Consider the following 25,602-nt stretch of genomic DNA (forward strand, 5'->3'; position numbering starts at 1 on the left):
CACCAGGGTGCTGTCTGGATTAGAGAGGGTGCAGAGGAGACTCACCAGGGTGCTGTCTGGATTAGAGAGGGTGCAGAGGAGACTCACCAGGGTGCTGTCTGGATTAGAGAGGGTGCAGAGGAGACTCACCAGGGTGCTGTCTGGATTAGAGAGGGTGCAGAGGAGATTCACCAGGATGCTGTCTGGATTAGAGAGGGTGCAGAGGAGACTCACCAGGGTGCTGTCTGGATTAGAGAGGGTGCAGAGGAGACTCACCAGGGTGCTGTCTGGATTAGAGAGGGTGCAGAGGAGATTCACCAGGGTGCTGCCTGGATTAGAGAGGGTGCAGAGGAGATTCACCAGGGTGCTGCCTGGATTAGAGAGGGTGCAGAGGAGATTTACCAGGATGCTGTCTGGATTAGAGAGGGTGCAGAGGAGATTTACCAGGATGCTGTCTGGATTAGAGAGGGTGCAGAGGAGATTCACCAGGATGCTGCCTGGATTAGAGAGGGTGCAGAGGAGACTCACCAGGGTGCTGTCTGGATTAGAGAGGGTGCAGAGGAGACTCACCAGGGTGCTGTCTGGATTAGAGAGGGTGCAGAGGAGACTCACCAGGGTGCTGTCTGGATTAGAGAGGGTGCAGAGGAGATTCACCAGGATGCTGTCTGGATTAGAGAGGGTGCAGAGGAAACTCACCAGGGTGCTGTCTGGATTAGAGAGGGTGCAGAGGAGACTCACCAGGGTGCTGTCTGGATTAGAGAGGGTGCAGAGGAGATTCACCAGGGTGCTGCCTGGATTAGAGAGGGTGCAGAGGAGATTCACCAGGGTGCTGCCTGGATTAGAGAGGGTGCAGAGGAGATTTACCAGGATGCTGTCTGGATTAGAGAGGGTGCAGAGGAGATTCACCAGGATGCTGTCTGGATTAGAGAGGGTGCAGAGGAGATTCACCAGGGCGCTGTCTGGGTTAGAGAGGGTGCAGAGGAGATTTTCCAGGATGCTGCCTGGATTAGAGAGGATGCAGAGGAGATTGACCAGGGTGCTGCCTGGATTAGAGAGGGTGCAGAGGAGACTTACCAGGGTGCTGTCTGGATTAGAGAGGGTGCAGAGGAGACTCACCAGGGTGCTGTCTGGATTAGAGAGGGTGTAGAGGAGACTCACCAGGGTGCTGCCTGGATTAGAGAGGGTGCAGAGGAGACTCACCAGGGTGCTGTCTGGATTAGAGAGGGTGCAGAGGAGATTCACCAGGGTGCTGCCTGGATTAGAGAGGGTGCAGAGGAGACTCACCAGGGTGCTGTCTGGATTAGAGAGGGTGCGGAGGAGACTCACCAGGGTGCTGCCTGGATTAGAGAGGGTGCAGAGGAGACTCACCAGGGTGCTGTCTGGATTAGAGAGGGTGCAGAGGAGATTCACCAGGGTGCTGCCTGGATTAGAGAGGGTGCAGAGGAGACTCACCAGGGTGCTGTCTGGATTAGAGAGGGTGCGGAGGAGACTCACCAGGGTGCTGCCTGGATTAGAGAGGGTGCAGAGGAGACTCACCAGGGTGCTGTCTGGATTAGAGAGGGTGCAGAGGAGACTCACCAGGGTGCTGTCTGGATTAGAGAGGGTGCAGAGGAGACTCACCAGGGTGCTGCCTGGATTAGAGAGGGTGCAGAGGAGACTCACCAGGGTGCTGTCTGGATTAGAGAGGGTGCAGAGGAGACTCACCAGGATGCTGTCTGGATTAGAGAGGGTGCAGAGGAGACTCACCAGGGTGCTGTCTGGATTAGAGAGGGTGCAGAGGAGACTCACCAGGATGCTGTCTGGATTAGAGAGGGTGCAGAGGAGACTCACCAGGGTGCTGTCTGGATTAGAGAGGGTGCAGAGGAGACTCACCAGGGTGCTGTCTGGATTAGAGAGGGTGCAGAGGAGACTCACCAGGGTGCTGTCTGGATTAGAGAGGGTGCAGAGGAGACTCACCAGGGTGCTGCCTGGATTAGAGAGGGTGCAGAGGAGACTCACCAGGATGCTGCCTGGATTAGAGAGGGTGCAGAGGAGACTCACCAGGATGCTGCCTGGATTAGAGAGGGTGCAGAGGAGGTTTACCAGGATGCTGCCTGGATTAGAGAGGGTGCAGAGGAGGTTTACCAGGATGCTGCCTGGATTAGAGAGGGTGTATTATGAGGATAAGCTGGGCAAGCGGGGCTTTTCTCTTTGGAGTGAAGGAGATTGAGAGGTGACTTGATAGAAGTGTACAAGATGATGAGGTATAGATTGAGTGGAGAATCAGAGATGTTTTCCCAGGGCAGAAATGGATAATAGAAGACAATAGACAATAGACAATAGGTGCAGAAGTAGACCATTCGGCCCCTCGAGTCTGCACCGCCATTCTGAGATCATGGCTGATCATTCACTATCAATACCCAGTCCCTGCCTTGTCCCCATATCCCTTGATTCCCCTATCCATCAGATATCTATCTAGCTCCTTCTTGAAAGCATCCAGAGAATTGGCCTCCACCGTCTTCCGAGGCAGTGCATTCCACACCTCCACAACTCTCTGGGAGAAGAAGCTCTTCCTCAACTCTGTTTTAAATAACTGACCTCTTATTCTCAATCTATGCCCTCTGGTACTGGACTGTCCCAACATCTGGAACATATTTCCTGCCTCAATCCTATCAAATCCTTTAATTATCTTAAACGTTTCAATCAGATCCCCTCTCAATCTCCTCAATTCCAGCGTGTACAAGCCCAATCTCTCCAATCTCTCTGCATAAGACAGCCCTGCCATCCCAGGAATCAACCTAGTGAATCTACGCTGCACTTCCTCAATTGCCAGAATGTCCTTCCTTAAACCTGGAGACCAAAATTGTACACAATATTCCAGGTATGGTCGCACCAGGGCCCTGTACAAATGCAAAAGAACATCCTTGCTCTTGTATTCAATTCCCCTTGTAACAAAGGCCAACATTCCATTTGCCCTCTTCACTGCCTGTTGCACTTGCTCATTCACCTTCATTGACTGGTGAACTAGGACTCCTAGGTCTCTTTGCATTTCTCCCTTACCTAACTCTACACCGTTCAGACAATACTCTGCCCTCTTGTTCCAGCTTCCAAAGTGGATAACTTCACATTTATTCACATTGAATGACATCTGCCAAGTGTCTGCCCACTCACTCAGCCTATCCAAGTCTCCCTGTATTCTCCTAACGTCCTCTTCGCATGTCACACTGCCACCCAGTTTAGTATCGTCAGCAAACTTGCTGATATAGTTTTCAATGCCCTCATCTAAATCATTGACATAAATCGTAAAGAGCTGTGGTCCCAATACAGAGCCCTGTGGTACCCCACTAGTCACCTCCAGCCAGTCTGAGAAACATCCATTCACTGCTACCCTTTGCTTTCTATCTGCCAACCAGTTTTCTATCCATGTTGAAACCCTGCCCCCAATGCCAAGAGCTCTGATTTTACTCACCAATCTCTTATGTGGCACCTTATCGAATGCCTTCTGAAAATCTAGGTACACAACGTCTACTGGCTTACCCTCATCTAACATCCTTGTTACACCCTCAAAAAACTCCAACAGATTAGTCAAGCATGATTTGCCCTTGGTAAATCCATGCTGGCTCGGCCTAATCCTATTTCTGCCATCTAGATGTGCCACTATTTCGTCCTTAATAATGGACTCAAGCATCTTCCCCACGACTGACGTTAGGCTAACAGGGCAATAGTTCTCCGTTTTCTCCTTCCCTCCCTTCTTGAAAAGTGGGACAACATTAGCCACTCTCCAATCTTCAGGAACTGATCCTGAATCTAAGGAACATTGGAAAATGATTACCAATGCATCCGCAATTTCCTGAGCCACCTCTTTTAGAACCCTCGGATACAGACCATCTGGACCCGGGGATTTATTAGCCTTCAGTCCTACCAGTCTACTCATCACAGTTTCTTTCCTAATGTCAATCTGTCTCAATTCCTCTGATATCTTATGACCCTGGCCCATCCATACATCTGGGAGATTGCTTGTGTCCTCCCTGGTGAAGACAGATCTAAAGTATGCATTAAATTCTGTTGCCATTTCCCTGTTTCCCATAACAATTTCTCCCAATTCATTCTTCAAGGGGCCAACATTGTTCTTAACTATCTTCTTTCTCTTCACATAGCTAAAAAAGCTTTTGCTATCCCCTTTTATATTCCTGGCTAGACTGAGCTCATACCTGATTTTTTCTCTCCATATTGCTTTTTTAGTTAAGATCTGCTGTTCCTTAAAACTTTCCCAATCATCTGTATTCCCACTCATCTTAGCCCTGTCATACTTCTTTTTCTTTAATACTATACAATCTCTGACTTCCTTTGTCAACCACTGTGGCCCCTTCTCCCTCTTTGAATCCTTCCTTCTCATTGGAATGAACTGCATTTGCATCTTTTGTATTATGCCCAAGAATATCTGCCACTGCTGATCCACTGTCTTTCCTGCCAGGGCATCCGTCCATTTAACTTTGGCCAGCTCTTCCCTCATGGCTCCGTAGTCTCCTTTATTTAATTGCAACACTGACACCTCTGATCTGCCCCTATCCCTCTCAAATTGTAGATAAAAACTTATCATGTTATGATCACTACTTCCTAATGGCTCCTTTACTTCAAGATCACTTATCAATTCCTGTTCATTACACATCACCAGGTCCAAAATAGCCTCGTTCCTGGTTGGCTCAAGCACAAGCTGTTCCAAAAATACATTCCTTAGACACTCCACAAACTCCCTATCCTGGGGTCCAGCACCTACCTGATTCTCCCAGTCCACCTGCATGTTGAAATCTCCCATAACGACTGCATTACCTTTAGCACATGTCAATGTTAACTCCCTAATCAACTTGTACCCAATATCCACGCTACTGTTTGGGGGCCTGTACACAACACCCATTAGGGTCTTTTTACCCTTACTGTTCCTCAGCTCAATCCACACAGACTCTACTTCCCCTGTTCCCAAGTCACCTCTTGCTAAGGACTGAATCTCATTCCTCACCAACAGGGCCACCCCACCCCCTCTTCCCATATTTCTGTCTCTACGATAGCACGTATACCCTGGTACACTCAATTCCCAGGCCTGATCCCCTTGCAGCCATGTCTCCGTTATCCCAAGGGGGAATAATTTTATGGTGACTGGTGGATGGTATAGGGGGGGTGTCAGAGATAGGTTTTTACACAGAGAGTGGTGGGTGCATGGAACGCCCTGCCAGGAATGGTGATTGAGGCAGAAACATTAGGGACATTGAAGTACATGGATGATAGAAAAATGGAGGGTTGATTAAGAGGGAAGGGTTAAATTGACCTTAGAGTAGGTTAAAAATAAGTGGAAGCAATGTTGTGGGTGGAAGGAACTGCACTGTGTTGTACTGTTCCGTGTTATATGTTCTGTTTCTCTCCTGAAAGGAGAGAGACAATGATTATTCCATCTCACTACCTCTCCAGCCCACTTCTGCATTGAAGTGTTAATAACATTTATGCACTTGATGAGTTTCCCAGCTCCTTATCTCTGGGAAAACAATAAAATCCAGCTCTTTAAATGGGGAGCCAGGTCGTTTTACAACAGTTGTTACTCTTCCATCACTGAACTAAAAAACCAGCCCAACCACCAAAAACCAGGGGGAGCTCAAAGTTTTCAAACTCGGCTGCTAAATTCTTAGGGCTTCCCAGGCACCCACTGTTCTGGGTGTAAAAAAATACTTCCCTGCTCCTCCCACCTTAAGCCTGTGCCCACTGGAAAACTGATTCAGTCTACCCTAAGTACGCCTCTCTAATTGTGTTTACTTCTGTCACGTCACCCCCTCATTCTCTGACACTCCAGAGAAAACCTGCCAAGTTTGTCCAAACTCTCCTTACAGCTAAAAACAGTCCAATGGGACAAATGTTTAAGGGGGCGGAAGATGGATTGTAATATTTAGATTTAGATTTATTTATCACATATACATCAAAACATATAGTGAAATGTGACCAAGAGATTCTGCAGATGCTGGAGCCCCAAAGCAACATGTATGAAACGCTGGAGGGACTCAGCGTCTGTGGAGATGAACAAACAGCTGATCTTTCAGGCTGAGACCCTTCTTTCTTTTTAGACCTGCTGAAGGATCTCAGCCCAAAACATTGACTGCTTATTTCTCTCCGTAGATGATGCCTGACCTGCTGAGTTCCTCCAGCATTTTGATCATTCAGTACAGTGAAATGTGCTATTTGCATTAACAGCCTAAGCAAGTGCCTCTTTCAGAAACTTGGGGTGTAGTTCACCTGGTCCAGGTGATTTCCCTACCTTCACACCTTCCAGCTCCTCCTGAGTAAAAGATTAGATTACATTAGATTAGATTTAACTTTAGTGTCATTGTGCCGGGTACGGATACAAAGCCAATGAAATGGAGTTAGCATCTAGCCAGAAATGCAAAAGAATAGTGTTATTTACAAAATAACTGTGAATAAAAAGTAAGTGCTACAGCAGACAAATACTGAGACAATACAATATGGGTGCAATACTGCTCAGCGCTGTGATGTGAGGCTCAGCAGGGTCACAGCCAGGGAAGAAGCTCTTCCTGTGCCTGCTGGTGCGGGAGCGGAGGCTCCTGTAGCGCCTACTGGATGGGAGGAGAGTAAAAAGTCCATGGTTAGGGTGAGATGCATCCTTGATAATGCTTTTCACCCTGCCCAGGCAGTGTTTATGGTAGATATTCTCAATGGTGGGCAATTGCGTGCCGATAATCCGCTGGGCAGTTTTCACCACCTGCTGGAGTGCTTTGCGGTCTGATACGGGACAATTGCCATACCGCACTGAGATGCAGTTGGTGAGTATGCTCTCAATGGTACAGCGGTAAAAGTCCATCAATACCTGGGACAGAGCTGAGCTTACTTGATGTTCCCCAGGAAATAAAGGCGCTGTTGCACCTTTGTGAGCAAGATGGAGGAGTTCAGGGACCAGGTGAGATCATCAGAAATGTGGACACGCACAAATTTCTGGCATAGTGCTGGTGTGGCAAGTGTTGACATACATTGCAGTGCCAACATAGCATGCCCATGATGTTCAGGAGAACACAGGCAGCAAGGACAAAAGCAAAAGCAACCCTTTACCCACCCACACACTCACTCACACACAGACAGGCCTCCAACTCCAGGATAGGGTCTCCGATCGCCAGTCCTGGGCCCTGAACTCATGCTGACCCTGTTGCTTCAACGTTTGAGGGATGTGAGGTATGTAATTTGGGGTGGAAAATAGAAAAGACACTATGACTGGGGCAGAAGGAAGGCTATCCAAGCTTGCGGCAGGATCTGCACCAGCTGGAAAAATGGGCTAAAAAGTGGCAGATGGAATTTAATGCAGACAAGTGTTGCACTTTAGGAGGACAAAGCAGGGTAGGATTTAATTAGTGAACAGTAGGGCCCTGAGGAGTGTGGTAGAACAGAGGGATCTGGATTTACAGATCCATAAGTTCTTGAAAGTGGCATTACAGATAGATAGGGTGGTAAAGAGAGAACATGGCACACTTTGGCCTTCATAAATCAAAGTATTGAGTACAGGAGATGAGATGCTATGTTGAAGTTGTAATGGACTTTGATGAGGCCTAATTTGGAGTATTGTGTGCAGATGGAGGAGAATTTCTGGAATTACTGGATCACTGGGGGGGGAGGTTTAAAGAAGAGGAGGAGAAGTGTTTGACAGATCAGGGGACTGAGGGCGATGGGAAACTGACACAGAGGGTGAGATGAGACCCAGGGCAGATCAGCTATGGTCACACTGAATGGTGGGCTAGGACTTAGGAGTGGAGTAGTCTACTCCCATTCTGGTTTCCTTGTGTTCCTGTGTTTATGGCTGTATGGATCAATGTTTCAGGATTTCCCTGGTAATGAGTTTGAACGAGCTTGGAGTGAAGAGATCACTTGGTGTACAAGATGAAGAGAGACATAGATCAAGAGGACTTTTCTGCTTTGAAATTGGAATTAGTTTATCATTGTCACATTTATTGAGATGCCATGAAAAGCCTTTGTTGTCATGGCATCCAGACAGGTCTTCAGTACGTCAATGCGTTAGGGTTGCCGGCAGACAATGAGGTGAAAGGCCGTAATGAGTTAGATTGTGAGGTCCGGAGTCCACTCTTGGCAGCGAGAGGTCACAACAGCAGGGTAGAAGCTATCCTAGATGCCAATACAAATAGTCAAGGTACATTTATATAGTACGTGTTCTCAATGCATTTTACTGTCTGCCCAACAGGAGGGGGGAGAAAAGGGCATGGCCATTTCTTCCTGCAGTCTAAAGACATATGAGCGAAGGAGGATAAGAGGAGACTTGATAGATGTGTACGAGGTGATGAGACATAGATCGAGTGGACAGTCAGAGACCTTACCCAGGACAGAAATGGCTGATGCTGGGGGTATCATTTTAAGGTAATTGGTGGAAAGTATAGTGGGGATGTCAAAGGCAGATATTTTTTACACAGAGAATAGTGGGTGTGCAGGGGTGGTGGTAGAGGCAGATACATTAGGGGCATAGATGATAGAAAAATGAAGGGCTATGTAGGAGTAAAGGGTTAGTCTGATCTTAGAGCAGGTTAGAAGGTCAGCACTGCATTGTGGGCTGAAGGGTCTGTTTCTTGGCTGTACCTGTCTGTGAGTGTATCTGGGACTCGGCTCCAAACATTGCTTCAGTAAAGGCAGTGGAAGGCATCACACTGTGTCTGTGTATTGCCAGAAATCCTGGAATTTGGTGGTAAACTTATCTATCGTTACTGTAGACAAAAACAATCACATATGGGAATGTAGACACGCTCATTAAAATAATTCAAAGATGAGTCTGTTCAGTGTTGCGTCGTTTTGCATGTCTCAGCTTCATGTTCGGGGAATTGCCTTCTCCGTCTCGGCACTGAGGCAGCACCATTAACAATATCCACACCATTCACGATAATCGCTTGTCCACAAGCTGAACAAAAGTGGTCAGTGACTTACTGAGAAAACAATTATACTCTTTGACCCCTGCAGTGTACTTTGTGTTAATTATACACAATGTTTATGCTACAGTTTGGTTGAACTTTCAGAATCAGGAACAGTTTCTTCCCCTCTGCCATCAGATTTCTGCATGGGTATTGAACCCGTGAACATGACATTACTACTTTTGTCCTCTCTTTTTGCACTGCTTATTTAATTTAATTTTGATAGACACTTCTGATTGTAATTTACAGTTTCTATTATTGTGTATTGCACTGTACTGCTGCTGCAAAACAACAATTAAACCTGATTGTGTTTGGGTTTAATATCAACGGCATATATCATGATATACTATATGCTGTTTTGTTGCAGCACTACATTGCAATACATAATAAATAATTGTAAATTGCAATAATATATATAAATTAAATTAATGCTGCAAAAAATAGAGCAAAGAAAAGAAAAATAGTGAGGTGGTGTACATGGGTTCATTGTTCATTCAGTGGAGTGGAAAAAGCTGTGTATTTTGTGTTGAGTGTCTTCAGCCTCCAGTACCTTTGGAACACACTTTGGAGTGTGTTGGCTCACTTCAGAGACAATGGGAAACACTTTTAGCTTAGGGGAAAATCAGTCAGTTGAGCAATTATTTAATCTTCAGCCATGCTCATAAAACCATGGATTAAGTTCAGATCAGACTAACTCCTGGACTTGTTATTACACCTGATTTTCCTTTAAAATATAAAGGTTCTAAAAGGGTTTGCTTGTAATGTGACATGGTGCTTGGACTAGATTGAAGACAAGGTCCTAGTCTTCAAATAATGTGACCCAGTATTCCGTGTTTCTGTGTGGGCTCCCTGGCTGCAAACTCTCCCTGATGTCAGAAGGTTAGTGTTCTTGGAAAGGTGGCCCAATACTGAAGGAATGCTGACCTTCTGGGAGGTGTGGGAGTTAGGCCTTAGGATGGATTGTATGGGCCTTTTGGCCCATCAAGTCTGAGCTGACCATCACCCACCCATAGACACCATCCTACACAGATCCCATTTCATTCCCCCACATTCTCATCAGCACCCCCAAATTCCACCCATCACTCAAGCACTGGGGATAATTTATAGCCATTGATTAAACCACACTTTTGGGTTACTGGGGGGGAGAACATACAGACTCAGTGCCAGAGGCTGGGATTTAGCTCGGGTATTTGGACAACCCTATCAAGTAACCTCACATTTTCCTTCATTCCAGAGAGAAAAGCCCTACCTCACTCAACCTATCCTCATAAGGCAGGCAGCTCTCTAATCCCGGCAGCATCCTGGTAGATCTCCTCTGCACCCTCTCTATGATCCTCGACTGATGAACACAGGTACGTCAGAAGTTTTTTATACCACCCTGTCTCCTTGTGTCTTCACTTTCAGGGAATAGCCAGTGAGGTCGCGGAGCGCTCCGGATCCAACCAAAGGTGTAATTGTTCATCCTTTGTGTCTCTTTTCACAATCGCAAGACACTGCTGCATATTAAGGACATCACGTCCACCCCGCTAGCGAGCTGCTGAATATTTGTGGAGCTGGATTTGCTGCGCGCCATGTTGCAGGCTGCTTCACCCACCCAGGGACAGAAGCATCAGAGCAGGTACGTGATCCAATAATCACTCGTGTTTGAGTGATTGTCTTGGATCTTTTTCTTGTGATTGCTGTTGGACATTGGTAATGTGGAGTACTACACGTTTAGCTCACTGGTCCATTGGTGAAACCAACGGCAGGGGAGTTGCGTGGCCTCGGTCGTAGCATGGATCAGGCCTCATGCCGTGGAGTCGCCTGTGCAGCTGCCCAGGGGAGGAGATGCTGCTGGGGTCTGGCCCCTCCCTTTGGTGCTGTCCTCTAGTGTTCGTGTGGTGGAAGACAAGCTGGACTGTGTTTCTCTGTGGCTGCAAGTTTTTTCAGCGTGTGATGATCGGATTGATGCGGGCTTGTCCTTGCCAACAATATTCATGCACCGTCGATCTGCAGGACCTGACTCTCAGGCACTTGTGCTGTGGTATTTTTTTGTGTGACAGTATATTTACTGGTATCATAACTATATGTGCCTCGCACTGTGTGTGACTGTTGGTTCTGTGTTTTGCACCTCGGCACCGGAGTAACGCTGCTTTGTGTGGCTGTATTCGTGGGCTTTCAAGTATGCTTGAGTAACAAATGAACTTGACCTTGAACATGAACTCTTCCAGAGTTTGGGGCCTGGACTTCAGGGTCCTCATCCAGGGTACTTTCTCATCATCATTGCTGAGTCTTGGGGTCCAAGCCCAAAGGTTGATCGGAAGTGTGGAATTCAAGATTTGAGAGCCAGAGCCTCAAGGGGAAATTGAAGGCCAAAGGCCTGCAAATCCATGAGTCTAGTGGAGACTGGAGCGACACATTTCACATGTGATAAACACGTCTGATTCTGAACCGGAGTCTCGAAAGAGAATACAAAAACCTTTGTTGAAACCCAATAATCCTTTCTTCTCTCCAAAATAAAAATAATAAGCGTTGGAAAATCTCGGCAGGTCAGGCAGTAGCCATGGAGAGAGGAAACTTGTTTAGATTCCATTACCGTAGGAACACAGGTGAGAACACTCACCCCTTGGTGACATTACACCATTTGTGAAAGACTCATCAATTTCGATGCCTTACTGGCATGGAAAAGGGCTGAACCAGCCTGTCTGCACAGCAGACCAGCAGGGCACCGAGTGCAACTGCTTTTCTATTTCATTAAAAATTCAAAAATTCAAGAGTGTTCAATGTCATTTCCTGTGAAATGTGAAGGAGAACAAAATCATTGTTACTCTGGATCTGGCGCAGCACAAAAAACACAGCAAGTTAAAGAACACAATAATAAAAACACAATAAATATAAGCACATAAACTAGCTTATATACATTGGTTATATGTCAATAAAGTGACGCTGGGCACAGGAGTGTCTCAGGTTTCAGGAAACTGGAGCAACCACTGAGTTTATTGGCTGCGGAAATATGATAGTAAACAAAACTAAAATTCCATGTTTACTATTGACTTTGTTAGGAACGTTTTAATTTGCTCTCCTTTGCGGCGTTTATTGTGACCATGAATTAAAATAGATGAGAATTTGCTAATTACATGTTTTGTGTTCGTTCGCAGTATATTTTGAACTGTTTGACACACTTTAAGCTAACAGCTGGAGTACTCTGTTGTATACCCCATTTCCTATTTATACCAGATTCTCTTTCATGTGAAGCATGTTGAATCTTTAAAATGTGTCTGAACCTGCATACAAGCACACCTCCATTATGAATCTCCCATCATCCCTAGTACTTTGATTCTAAAATTTGCTTGTCTACATTAAAATGAGGACACCAGTCCATATCAAAGGATCAGCAATGGAAAGGGTGAGCAGTTCCAAGTTTCTGACTGTCAACATCATGCAAGATCTATCCTGGGCCCAACACATTGATGTAATCATGAAGAAGGCATGCCAGAGGCTCTATTTCATTAGGAGTTTAAGGAGATTTGGTGTGTTGCTGGAGACTCCTGCATATTTCTGCAGATGATCAATGGAAAGCATTCTGACTGCTGCATCACAGTTTAGTATGCGGGGGGGGGGGGCACTGCGCAGGATCAGGTAAAGCTTCAGAGGGTTGTAAACTCAGCCAGCTCCATCATGGGTACAGGCCTCCCTGACCCTCACCATTCAGGGCATACCCTCTTCTCATTACTACCATCAGGAGATTCAGGAGCCTGAAGTCAAATACTAATTTGTTTTAGAAACAGCTTTTTCCCCTCTGCCATCCGATTTCAGAACATTCTCTTTGAGCATTCTCTCATTATTAGTTATGGTCTCATTAGAGGTGTAGCCATGGGTACTCACATGGGTCCTAGCTGTGCCTGCCTTTTTGTTGGCTGAATGGAACAGTCTATGGTCCAAGCCTACACTGGTGTCACTCTCCAACTTTTCCTACGCTACATTGATGACTACATCAGTGCTGCTTCCTGCACCCATGAGGAGCTTGTTGACTTCATCAACTTTGCCTCCAACTTCCACTCTGCCCTCAAATTTACCTGCTCCATTTCTGACAGCTCCCTCCCCATCCTCGATCTCTCTGTCTCTGTCGCTAGAGACAGCTTATCCACTGCTGTCTATTATAAACCTGCTGACTCTCACAGCTACCTGGACTATACTCTTCCTACCCTGTCACTTATAAAAACGCCATCCCCTTCTCTCAATTCCTCCTTCTCCACTGCATCTGCTCTCAGGATGAGGCTTTTCATTCCAGAACAAAGGAGGTGTTTTCCTTCTTCAAAGAAAGGGGCTTCCCTTCCTCCACCATCAATGCTCCCCTCAACTATATCTCTTCCATTTCAGCATTTCTGTCCTCAACCCATCCACCGGCCACCCTACCAGGGATAGGGTTCCTCTTGTCCTCACCTACTTCTGCATTCAGCACGTAATTCTTCATAATTTCTGCCACCTCCAGCAGGGTCTCATCCCCAAGCACGTCTTTTCCTCCCACTCACTCTCTGCATTCCACAGGATCACTCCCAGTGTGACTCCCTTATCCATTCGTCCCTCCCCACTGATCTCTCTCCTGGCACTTGCAAGTGGAACAAGTGCTACACCTGCCCCTACACCTCCTCCCTCACCACCATTCAGGGCCCCAGACAGTCCTTCCAGGTGAGGTGACACTTCACCTGTGAGTCGGCTGGTGTGGTATACTGCGTCTGGTGCTCCTGGTGTAGCCCCCTGTATATCGGTGAGACCCGACATAGATTGGGAGAGCACTTTGCTGAGCATCTGGCAGAACAAGCAGGATCTCCCAGTGGCCACCCATTTTAATTCCACTTCCCAATCCCATTCCGAAATGTCCATCCATGGCTTCCTCCACTGTCGGGATGAGGCCACACTCAGGTTGGAGGAACAACAGCTTCTGTCTAGGTAGCCTCCAACCTGATGGCATGAACATTGATTCTCTAACTTCTGGTAATGCCCTCCCCCCCCTCACTCTCCTTCATCATTCCCCATTCCCTTTTCCCTCTCTCACCTTATCTCCTTACCTGCCCGTCACCACCCTCTGGTGCTCCTCCCCCTTTTCTTCCTTCCACGGCCTTCTGTCCTCTCCTATCAGACTGTCCCTTCTCCAGCCCTGTATCCCTTTCACCAATCAACATCCCAGCTCTTTACTTCGCCCCTCCCCTTCCCAGTTTCACCCATCACTTTGTGTTTCTTCCTCCCCTCTTCCACCTTCTAACTCTGACTCCTCATCCTTTTTTTTCTCCAGTCCTGCCGAAGGGTCTCGGCCTGAAATGTCGACTGTACTCTTTTCCATGATGCTGCCTGGCCTGCTGGGTTCTCCCAGCACTTTGTGTGCATTGCTTGGATCTCCAGCGTCTGCAAATGTTCCCTTGTTTGTGATTTTCTCATTATTATTTTTGCACTACTTATTAATTTTGTAATTTACAGTAATTTTATGTATTTGCAAAGCAAGTAATTTCATGACATATTGAACAGTGTGAGTAACTCTAATCATGATTCAAGTTCAAACCAGGCCCCAGCCTCACCCCTCTGTAATCCCCTCTACCCCGTCACCCACCAGGCTCTGATCTTTCCACATCATTGCCTTTCTCTTACAAACATCTCCATCTTAAATGCCATGGTGGTGTGGCGGGTGGAGCCTCTGCCTCACAGCTCCACAGGCCCAGATTTTATCCCTTCCTCTGGGGTTGTCTGTGTGGAGTTTGCATGTTCTCCCTGTGACCGTGTGGGCTTTCCCCGGATGCTCCCCACATCCCCAAGATGTCCGGGCCATTGGATTAGTTGGCAGCCATTGATTATCCCCAATGTGTGGGTGAGGGTTCTGAGTTGAGAAGCCCAGTTGTTGGGTTCAAGGTTCATGTTGTTTGCCATCCATATCAACGATCTGGATGATAATGGAGCAAACTGGATTAGTAAATTTACAGACGATTAGGGGTGTAGTAACAGCAAGGAACACTATCAAAGCTTGCAGTGGGATCTAAACCAGATGGAAAAATGAGCCGATAAATGGAAGGTGGAATTTAATGCAGACAAGTTTGAGATGTTGCACTTCAGTAGGACCAGTCAGGGTAGATCTTACACAATGCGTGGTAGGGCACTGAGGAATGCAGGTCCATAATTCCTTGCAAGTGACATCACAGGTAGATAGGGTTGTAAAGAAAGCTTTTGTAAGTCAAAGTATTAAGTACAAGAGTTGCAATGTTAAGTAGACATTATTTAAGATGTTGGTAGGTTGCCACAATCTTTTTATGAAGCATCTATTTCACTTATTCTTAAAAAGAATAAGGATCCAACTGAATGTTCTTCTTATAGACAAATTTCCTTACTTAATGTTGATACTAAAATTTTATCTAAAATTTTGGCTTGTAGGATTGAAAATATTTTGCCGTCTATTATTTCTGATGATCAGACTGGATTTATCAAAAATTGATACCTCCACTTTAATATTCATCGTTTATTGAATGTTATTTATTCTCCTTCTAAAGAGATATTGGAATGTGTGATATCCTTAGATGCTGAGAAAGCCTTTGATTGGGTTGAGTGGAATTATTTATTTAAAACTTTAAAAAAGTTTAACTTTGGGCCCGATTTTATTCAATGGATTAAATTATTTTATCTATCTCCCTCCACTCAGGTTCTTAATAACTCTCAAAATCCTAAACCATTTAAACTTCAACGTGGAACTAGACAAGGTTGTCCTTTGAGTCCTTTGCTTTTTGATGTGTTCTTAGAACCTTTAACTATTGCTTTCCAGGAACCTAATGATATCACTGGTATTTTAAGGAGGGGTATTACACACAAGGTTTCGCTTTATACCGAAGACCTTTTGCTCTACATTTCTAATGTGGAGTCTTCTTTACCTTCCGTACTTTCTTTACTCTCCTGCTTTAGTCAGTTTTCTGGATATAAACTTAACTTTCATAAGAGTAAACTTTTTCCTTTGAGTAATGGAATTAATCTTCCTTTTAAAATTGTAAGGAAATCAATTTAATTATATGGGTGTAGCAATTACTAGGAATTATAAATTCCTTTTTAAAGGAAATTTTTTTACACTTCTGAATTATGTAAAGAAGGCACTATCAAATTGGTTACCCCTCTCTTCATCATTGATTGGCCGAATTAATTCTATTAAAATGAATATTTTGCCTAAATTTTGATATTTATTTCAGGCTGTACCTGTTTTTATTCCTAAATCCTTTTTTGATTCTCTGGATTCTATTATATTTTCTTATATATGGAAAAATAAAATTTCTTGATTAAATAAAGTTCATCTTCAAAAAGCTAAATAGAGTGGAGGTTTAGCCTTACCCAATTTTAGGTTTTATTACTGGGCAGTCAATATATGGGATCTTACATTTTGGTTACATTATATTAATTGAGAGGTCTGTCCAGTCTGGGTTTCTTTAGAAGCTAGTTCTTTTAATACATTTTCTATCATTTCTCTTCTCAGATCCTCAGTTCCTTTATCTTTAAGTAATTTAACTGATAATTTTGTCATTAAAAACACCGAGGATTTGGGTACAATTTAGAAAATATTTTGGTTTAATAAGTTTTTCACTTTCAAGTCCCATTTTTTTCTAACTGTTTTTAAACCTTCTATGACTGATGTAGTTTTTAAAGAGATGGAATAGATTGGGTATGAAATGTTTTCAGGATTTGTTTGTTAGAGATAGTCTCTCTTCATTTGAACAACTGCCAGCTAAATATAGCCGACACAAAACCCACTTTTATCAATATTTACAAATTAAATACTTTTTGTTTTCTCAAGTACATACATTTCCTCAAAGTCCAGATAAAAATTTACTTGATACAATTTTTAATTTGAAACCCTTCCATAATGGATTTGTATCTACGTTTGTAATATTTATGGTATGTTGTTGGGAGTGAGAAATATTCCTTTAGACAAAATTAAAAATCTTTGGGAACAAGATACTTGAAATGAAATTTTTAAATTGGTTAATACCTCATCAATATGTGCCCGTCATTCCCTTCTACAACTTAAAGTGGTTCATAGGGCTCACACCACTAAAGATAAGCTGTCTCATTTTTATTCTGATATATCTCCCTATTGTGATAGATGTAACAATGGAGAAGCTTCACTAATTCATGTGTTTTGGACTTGTCTGAGTTTTTAAGAATACTGGAAAGAAGTATTCCAAACTTTTTCAGTGCTTTTTTAATGTAAATTTTAAACCTAATTCTTTGACTGCCTCATTTGGTATTGTTGGAGGAAATTATATTATTTTGGAGACACATGATTTACACATTTTGGCCTTTATTTTTCTTATGGCCAGAAGGGCATTGTTGCTCAAGTGGAAGGATGCCACTCTGCCTAATCATACTCATTGGTTACATGATGTTATGTCTTGCTTACATTCAGAGAAGATTTGTTATTCAATTTCTGAGCCTAGACAAGATTTTTTAACATTGTGGTGACCTTTGTTGAATTATTTTCAAAATCTTTGATTTGCTATTAAGCACAGATGTCGGCTAATAATATGTTTTACTAAATGTTAAGGATTTTTTCCTTTTCTTTTTTTTAACCAAACAGCTGTTTTTTTCTGGTAGTGGGTTTAGATTTTTTTGTATAATAAAATTATCTCTTTTCAATATTATGATTAAATTTAATTTTTATGAATATGAGGTAATGAGACTATATTTGTGATTCCAATATATTGTAATCTGTATATTATATATCCTACTGTACTCTGTATTCTTTTATGTAAGAAATCAATAAAAATATTGAAAGAGAAAAGAAAGATGTTGGTGAGGCTTAATTTGGAGTATTGTGTGCGGTTTTAGTCACCTATCTAACAGAAAGGTATCAATAGAATTGAAGGAGTGCAGCGAAAATTTACAAGGATGTTGCCAGAACTTGAGGACCACAGTTATTGGGAAAGGTTGAAAAGGTTAGGTCAAAATTATGAAGGTTATAGATAGAGAGCAGGTGGCAGGGTGGAGATATGTCTCTACCGAAGAAGGTGTGAGATATTCATCCTCTCCAGTAGTCTGCAGGTCACCCTTGAGCAAGGTGTAGCACCTGCTTAGCCCCCTAAAGGGGGTCTGGTGAAGCCAATGGAGCTGGTGGTGGATGGTCGCAGGAGCAGTTTGTACATATCACGGTCCTGGTTATGTGACCACTGACACCAGGCAGACAATCTCTGAAGAGTATTGACAATGGCTGGGGTCACCCGTCTTGTAAAGACACTGCCCAAAAGAAGGAAATGGCAAACCACTTCTGCAGAAAAATTTGCCAAGAACAATCATGGTCATGGGCCATAATCAGCCATGTCTTACGACACGGTACATAATGAGGGTGATAGTAAAAGTAAGCAGGCATTTTCCACTGAGGATGGCAGAGACAAGAGCTAGAAGTTCGAGGTTAAGTGAGATATTTAATTTAGTCATACAGCACCATAACTGCCCCTTCTGGCCCAATGAACCTGCAATGCCAAATTTCAACTTACTCCTATGTAAACAGTTAACCTACTACCTGTACATTTTTGGAATGTGGAAGGAATGTTTTCCGCTGAACATCGACGGCTCCTCCGTAGAGATCATTAAGAGCACAAAATTTCTTGGTGTTCATCTGACAGAGAATCTCACCTGGTTCCTCAATACCAGCCCCATAGCAAAGAAGGCCCAGCAGTATCTCTACTTTCTACAAAGGCTGAGGAAAGTCCATCTCCCACCCCCCATCCTCATCACATTCTACAGAGGTTGTATTGAGAGTATCCTGAGCAGCTGCATCACTGCCTGGTTCTGAAATTGCACCATCTCGGATCGCAAGACCCTGCAGTGGATAGTGAGGTCAGCTGAGAAGATCATTGGGGTCTCTCTTCCCGCCATTACAGACATTTACACTACACGCTGCATCCGCAAAGCAAATGGCATTATGAAGGACCTCACGCACCCCTCATACAAACTCTTCTCCCTCCAGCCATCTGGGAAAAGGCTCCGAAGCATTCGGGCTCTCACGACCAGACTGTGTAACAGTTTCTTCCCCCAAGCTATCAGACTCCTCAATACCCTGAGCCTAGACTGACACCAACCTTCTGCCCTCGACGGTGCCTATTGTCTTTATTGTACTGCCTATTATTTATTGTACTGCTGCACTGTTTTGTGCACTTTATGCAGTCCTGTGTAGGTCTGTAGTCTAATGTAGTTTTTCTATTGTTTCATGTAGCATCATGGTCTTGTTTTTACTGTGTACTGTACACAGTACTCACAGGGGTCTGTGTTGGGACTGATTCTTTTTACGTTATATGTCAATGATTTGGATGATGGAATTGATGGCTTTGTTGCAAAGTTTGCAGACAATATGAAGATATGTGGAGGGGCAGGTAGTTTTGAGAAAGTAGAGAGGCTACAGAAGGACTTAGATTACGAGAATGGGTAAAGAAATGGTAGATGGAATACAGTGTTGGGAAGCATAAGGTCCTGCATTTTGGTAGAGAAAATGCAAAAAACGGAGGTGCAACGGAACTTGGAAGTTCTTGTGCAGGATTCCCTAAAGGTTAATTTGCAGGTTGAGTCTGTTTTCAGGAAGACAAATGTAATGTTAGCATTCATTTCAAGAGGACTAGAATATATAAGCAAGGAAATACAGGTGACACTTTTTAAAGCACTGGTGAGGCCTCATTTGGAGTATTGTGAACAGGTTTGGGCTGAAACTGGAGAGGGTTCAAAGGACGTTCATGAAAATGATTCCAGGATTGAATGGCTCATCACGTGAAGAGCATTTGATGTCTCTGGGCCTGTATTCACTAGAATTCAGAAGAATGAAGAGTTACCGCATTGAAACCTATCAAATAATGAAAAGTCTTGATAGAGTGGAAGTGGAGAGGCTGTTTCCTGTGTTGGGAGAGTCTGAGACCAGAGGACACAGCCTCAGAATAGAGGGGTGTCCTTTTAGAACAGAGATGAGGAGGAATTTCTTTAGCCAGAGAGTGATGAATCTGTGGAAGGCTTTGCCACAGGCAGCTGGTTATTTTGTATATTTGAGGCAGAGACTGATAGATTCTTGATTGGTCAGGGTGTGAAGGGATACTGGGAGAAGGCAGGAGATTGGGGCTGAGAGGGAAATTGGATAAACTGTGATGAAATTGTGGAGCAGACTTGATGGGCCAAATGGCCCAATTCTGCTCCTATATCTTATGGTACAAACTTTTTACAAACAGTGGTGGAATTGAACCCGGGTTGCCAGCACTGTGATAGTGTTTCACTAACCCCTCTATGCTGCCATGCTGTTCCAGAGGGATCTTCCTTATTCAGAGGGTGGTGAGATTGTGGATTGGGCTGTCAGATAAGTGGTTGGTGAGGGTTCAATTTCAACATTTCAGAGAAGTTTGGATAAGTATTGCACATGGATGGGAGGGGTTTGGAGGACTATGGTCTGGGTGCAGGTTGATGGGACTAGGCAGAATAGAAATTCACCAAGTACTAGATGGGCTGAAGGGCCTATTTCTGAGCTATAGTGTTGTTTGATATGCATGCACACACACACCATGCAGATAACTGGAGCAAACGACAGCATTTTAAACCAGATTGAGTCCTTAGGTCTCGAAACAGCCAGCGTAACCCAAGCCTCTGTCTAGTCCATCATATTAGCGTGGCAATAGTACCCTGAAACTCACATTGCTAATAGCAGCTGGAGTTTGCAGCCTTGGCGCCACGGAGAGAGGATGAATCTTGTGGGAGAGTGAGTGAAATCAGTCCGATCTTGCCACGGTTACTGACACTTGGGCTTTCCGGTCTACCTGGGCCAGCATTTAAATTGTCCACGCATCAGCTGGAGCTTCGCTCTGGGACCCGATCCCAGCACAGTAACATGCTTGGTCCACACAGCCTGAAGCCATTACTGACCTCATCAGATCAGCTCACACTTGGAGTGATCCAACCTCACACCTGGGTTAGGTCGACAGGCATAGAAATCCTTCTGTGTTGACTCCTCTCCGAATCATTCACTCCAGCAGTGGCAGTGATGCCAACTCTGTCTGCGACCATGTCTTGAACACGCTGCCTTTCGGCTTTGCATGGTTGATGCTTCAAAACAACTTCACCCCACTTGCTTCTTCATTGTTTGCAGTGATAGTTGACCACAATTCACTTCAGAAAAGCTGATATCAGTAATAGTTTTAGTCATATTTCTTGCCTTCTGATCTACCAGCAAGCTGCCACACAAGTTCAGTAAGGCCATCTTAAACCGGAACTTCTTAGGAGTCCGCAGAGATTCGGCATGACATCTAAAACTTTGACAAACTTTTATAGATGTGTGGTGGAGAGTGTATTGGCTGGCTGCATCACAGCCTGGTATGAAAGCACCAATGCCTTTGAGCAGAAAATCCTACACAGGGTAGTGGATTTGGCCCAGTAAATTGCGGGTAAAGCCCTCACAACCATTAAGCACATGTACTTCAAATGCTGTAGTGGGAAAGCAGCATCCATCATCAGAGATCCCCTCCACCCAGGCCACGCTCTTTTCTCACTGCTGCCATTAGGTAGAAGGTACAGGAGCCTCAGGATTTGCACCACTAGGCTCAGGAACAGTTACTACCTGACAACCATCAGGCTCTTGGACTAAAGAGGATAACGACACTCACTTGTCCCACAACAAGTGAGTTCACTTCGAGGACTCGTTATCTAATTATCTCATGTTCTTGTACTTTATTGCTATTTATTTATATTTGTATTTGCACAGTTTGTTGTCTTCTGGTTGATCTTTCATTGATCCTGTTATGGTTACGATTCTATAGATTGGCTGAGTATGCCCGCAGGAAAATGGATCTCCGGTTTGGGTATGGTGACTTGGATAATAGATTTACTTGGACTTTGAGAATGTATAAAAAATAACTTGTGTAAAAAGAGAGGAAAGTAGTGAGGTAGTGTTCATGGGTTCATTGTCCATTCAGAAATCTGATGGTGGTGGAGAAGAAGCTGTTCCTGAAATTTAATTCTGCATCTTCAGCCTTCTGTATCTGCTCTGTGATGGTAGCAATGAGAAGAGGGCATTTCTGGATGGTGGGTGTCTTTAATGATGGACATCTTTTGAAAGTGTCCTCGTTGCTGGAGAGGTTTGTACCCGTGATGAAGTTTACAACTTTCTGCAGCTTTTTCCGATCCTGTGCAGTGGCCCCTCCCTACCAGATGGTGATGTCACCAGCTAGAGCGCTCTCCACGGAACATCTGTAGAAATTTGCTGGAGTCTTTGGTGATAATAAGGATGGTTCTGACTCAATGAATGCCGAGCCCTGGAGCCGTGAATGATTTGTATGTGTAAATCCAGGCCGCTTGACATGTATCTGCTGCTCCATAGTTTCTCAATTCATCAAAGGATTGGGGTTTACAACTCGTTGCCAGACCCTTGATGTCAGCCCCTGCCTTTCAGGATGTCTCGTCACGGGTTAATCTACATTTTTCACGCATTGCTGCATTAATCGCAGTTTACATCACCTATAAATAAACCTGACTAGCGATTATTTCCTGTGGTGACCTCTGATCTGCCAACCTCTTGTTCAATCTCCATTTTCAGTGTTTTGCTTTTGGACTTATTCCCCAGCCTAATCACAGGACAATTTACAATGACCAATTTAACCTACTAACCCGCATGTCTTTGAAGTGTGGGGGAACTCCCAAACCCCGAGGCCCTGACCGCTAACCGTTACTCTTTTGCAGTTCTCGTTCCTCTTTGTCAACGCAGTCCAAATGATTAACTGGTCCAAGTAATGGGTTTGATGCCTGGACACAAAGAATAACTATGTTCACCTAAACTTCAGAAAAAGCAGAGCAACATTACAGAAACACTGTTTACTTAAATGGGTGTTTACCTGCTTCCTGTTCAGGCCTCCCCAACCCCACCCCTCCCTGACTCCCTGGGGGAATACATTTAACTATTCCCATTGCACTTTTTTAAAATCAGTGTCACAGAGAGTTATAGAGCACAGGCCATTTGGCCTATCAAGTGCATGTTGACCATCAACCACCTGAGGACACCAGTCCTACACTGATCCTATTTCGTTTTCCCCACATTCCCATCAGCTCTCCTTACCCTGACGCTGGGGACAATTTACAGTGACCATGTGGGATGTAGGAGGAAACCGGAGCAGCTGCACAAAACTCGCACGTCCTCAGAAAGAACTTGTATCTCCACATGGAAAGCACTGGAGGTGAGGTTCAGACTTGGGTCTGCTGAACTGTGAGGCAGTTGCTTGTATCCGCTGTGCCACCCTGGACCATCCATAAGGCTGAAGTTAGAGAGGTATCAGAGCATCTGCTAGTTACCTATCGAGTTTGTGGTGCAGAGTATGAACCCATTTGAGTCTGGTGATATGTGGAGCATAGATCACTACAGGACAGTGCAGGTGTTGTGGCCTGCGATGTTGTGCTGACCTTTTAACCTACTCTAAGATCAATCTAACCTCTCCCTCCCACATTGCTATCATCCATATGCCTTTCCAAGTCTCTTCAATGTTCCTAACGTAACTGACAGGGCATTCCACACACCCAACACCCTATGTAAATTGAACTTAATTCTGACATTCCTCCCCACCCCCCATACTTTCCTCCTTTCAAAGTAATGTTCTCTTATATTAACTGTTTCCATCCTGGGGGGTCTCTGGCTGTCCGCTGTGTTCCATCTCCAGGCAGGAGATACAACAGCTTGAACGCCCGTGCTGCCAGGCTCAAGGACAGTGTCCACCCCGCTGTTATCAGACTCTGATACTGACCTTTTGTACAGTAACATGGAGTGTTCAATCCCCAATCTTTATGATCTTGCACTTTATTGTTCACCTGCACTGCACCTTCTTGGTAACTTTGTTCTGCATTCTGCTTTATTCTGCAACACTTTACTCTGCATCATTATTGTTCTTCCTCAATGCACTGTGTAATGAACTGTACGCAAGACAAGCTTTTCGCTCTATCTCAGTACATGTGACAATATTAAATCAATTCAATACCAACACAGGGAGAGGTGAGAGGTAAGTTCTTACACAGAGAGCGGTGGGTAATTGGAGCCTAATTTTAAGATGATTGGAGGAAAGTGTAGGGGGTTGCGTGGAACGTGGTGGTAGAGGCAGAAACATTAGGGACGTTTAAGAAACTCTTAGAAAGGCACATGGATGATAGAAAAATGCAGGGCTATATGGGAGGGAAGAGTTAGATTGATCTTGGAGTAGGTTAAAAGTAGGTTAATATAACACTGTGGGCCGACGTACCAGTACTGTGCTCCAATGTTCTATGTTTAAAATGTCCAATTTGGGGCTAAGTCACCACTTCTAGAGCAAACGACAGGTGATTTGCACTTTCTATGGTAAAGCCACAAAGTAGTAAGTTGCAAAGACCACACACAAAATGCTGGAGGAATGCAGCAGGCCAGGCAGCATCTGTGGAAAAGAGTACAGTGAACATTTTGGGCTGAGACCCTTCATCAGAACTTGCTTCAAAGGACTTTTTATGATGTAGAACACAAGACATAAGAAACAGGAGCAGAAAAGGGCCATTTGGCCCATCGAGTCTGCCTCATCATTCTATCATGGCTGGTTTACTGTAACAAATCAAAATCAAAATTAAATCAGGTTTAATTATTATTAAACCATAATAGATAGTGAACAAACATGAGGAAATCTGCAGATGCTGGAAATTCAAACAACAACACACACAAAATGCTGGTGGAACACAGCAGGCTAGGTAGCATCTATAGGGAGAAGCGCTGTCAATGTTTCGGGCCGAGACCCTTCGTCAGGACTAACTGAAAGGAAAGATAGTAAGAGATTTGAAAGTAGTGGGGGGAGAGGAAAATGCAAAATGATAGGAGAAGACCGGAGGGGGTGGGGTGAAGCTAAGAGCTGGAAAGGTGATTGGCGAAAGTGATACAGAGCTGGAGAAGGGAAAGGATCATGGGACAGGAGGCCTCAGGAGAAAGAAAGGAGGAGGGGAGCACCAGAGTGAGATGGAGAACAGGCAAACAACTAAATATGTCAGGGATGGGGTAAGAAGGGGAGGAGGGGCATTTATGGAAGTTAGAGAAGTCAATGTTGATGCCATCAGGTCCCAGACGGTATTTAAGGTGTTCCTCCAACCTGAGTTTGGATTCATTTTGACAGTAGAGGAGGCCGTGGATAGACATATCAGAATGGGAAGGGGACGTGGAATTAAAATGTGTGGCCACTGGGAGATCCTGCTTTCTCTGGCAGACCGAGCGTAGGTGTTCAGCGAAACGGTCTCCCAGTCTGCCACGGGTCTCACCAATATATAAAAGGCCACACCGGGAGCACCGGACACAGTATACCACACCAGCCGACTCACAGGTGAAGTGCCGTCTCACCTGGAAGGACTGTCCGGGACCCTGAATGGTGGTGAGGGAGGAAGTGTAAGGGCAGGTGTAGCACTTGTTCCATTTATAGTGAACAAAACAGTTTTCCTCTGGGGCCAAGGTGCAAAACAAACAAAATAGCTCATTCAAAATAGCGAGTAAAGAAGCATATTCACTTGGAAGCATATCCTCAGCAACACGTCCCACAATTTTGATGCAGATGCACGTATACTGCCTGTCATAATCCAGGCTGTTACTCCACTGCCAGACACAGGGGGCAGCACTGAGGGGAGAGGCCATAACCCTGCTGAGCATGGCGTCACACTCCACTGCCTCTAAAGTTTCTTT

This window comes from Hypanus sabinus, chromosome 11, assembly GCF_030144855.1.
Source record: "Hypanus sabinus isolate sHypSab1 chromosome 11, sHypSab1.hap1, whole genome shotgun sequence".
NCBI lineage: Eukaryota > Metazoa > Chordata > Chondrichthyes > Myliobatiformes > Dasyatidae > Hypanus > Hypanus sabinus.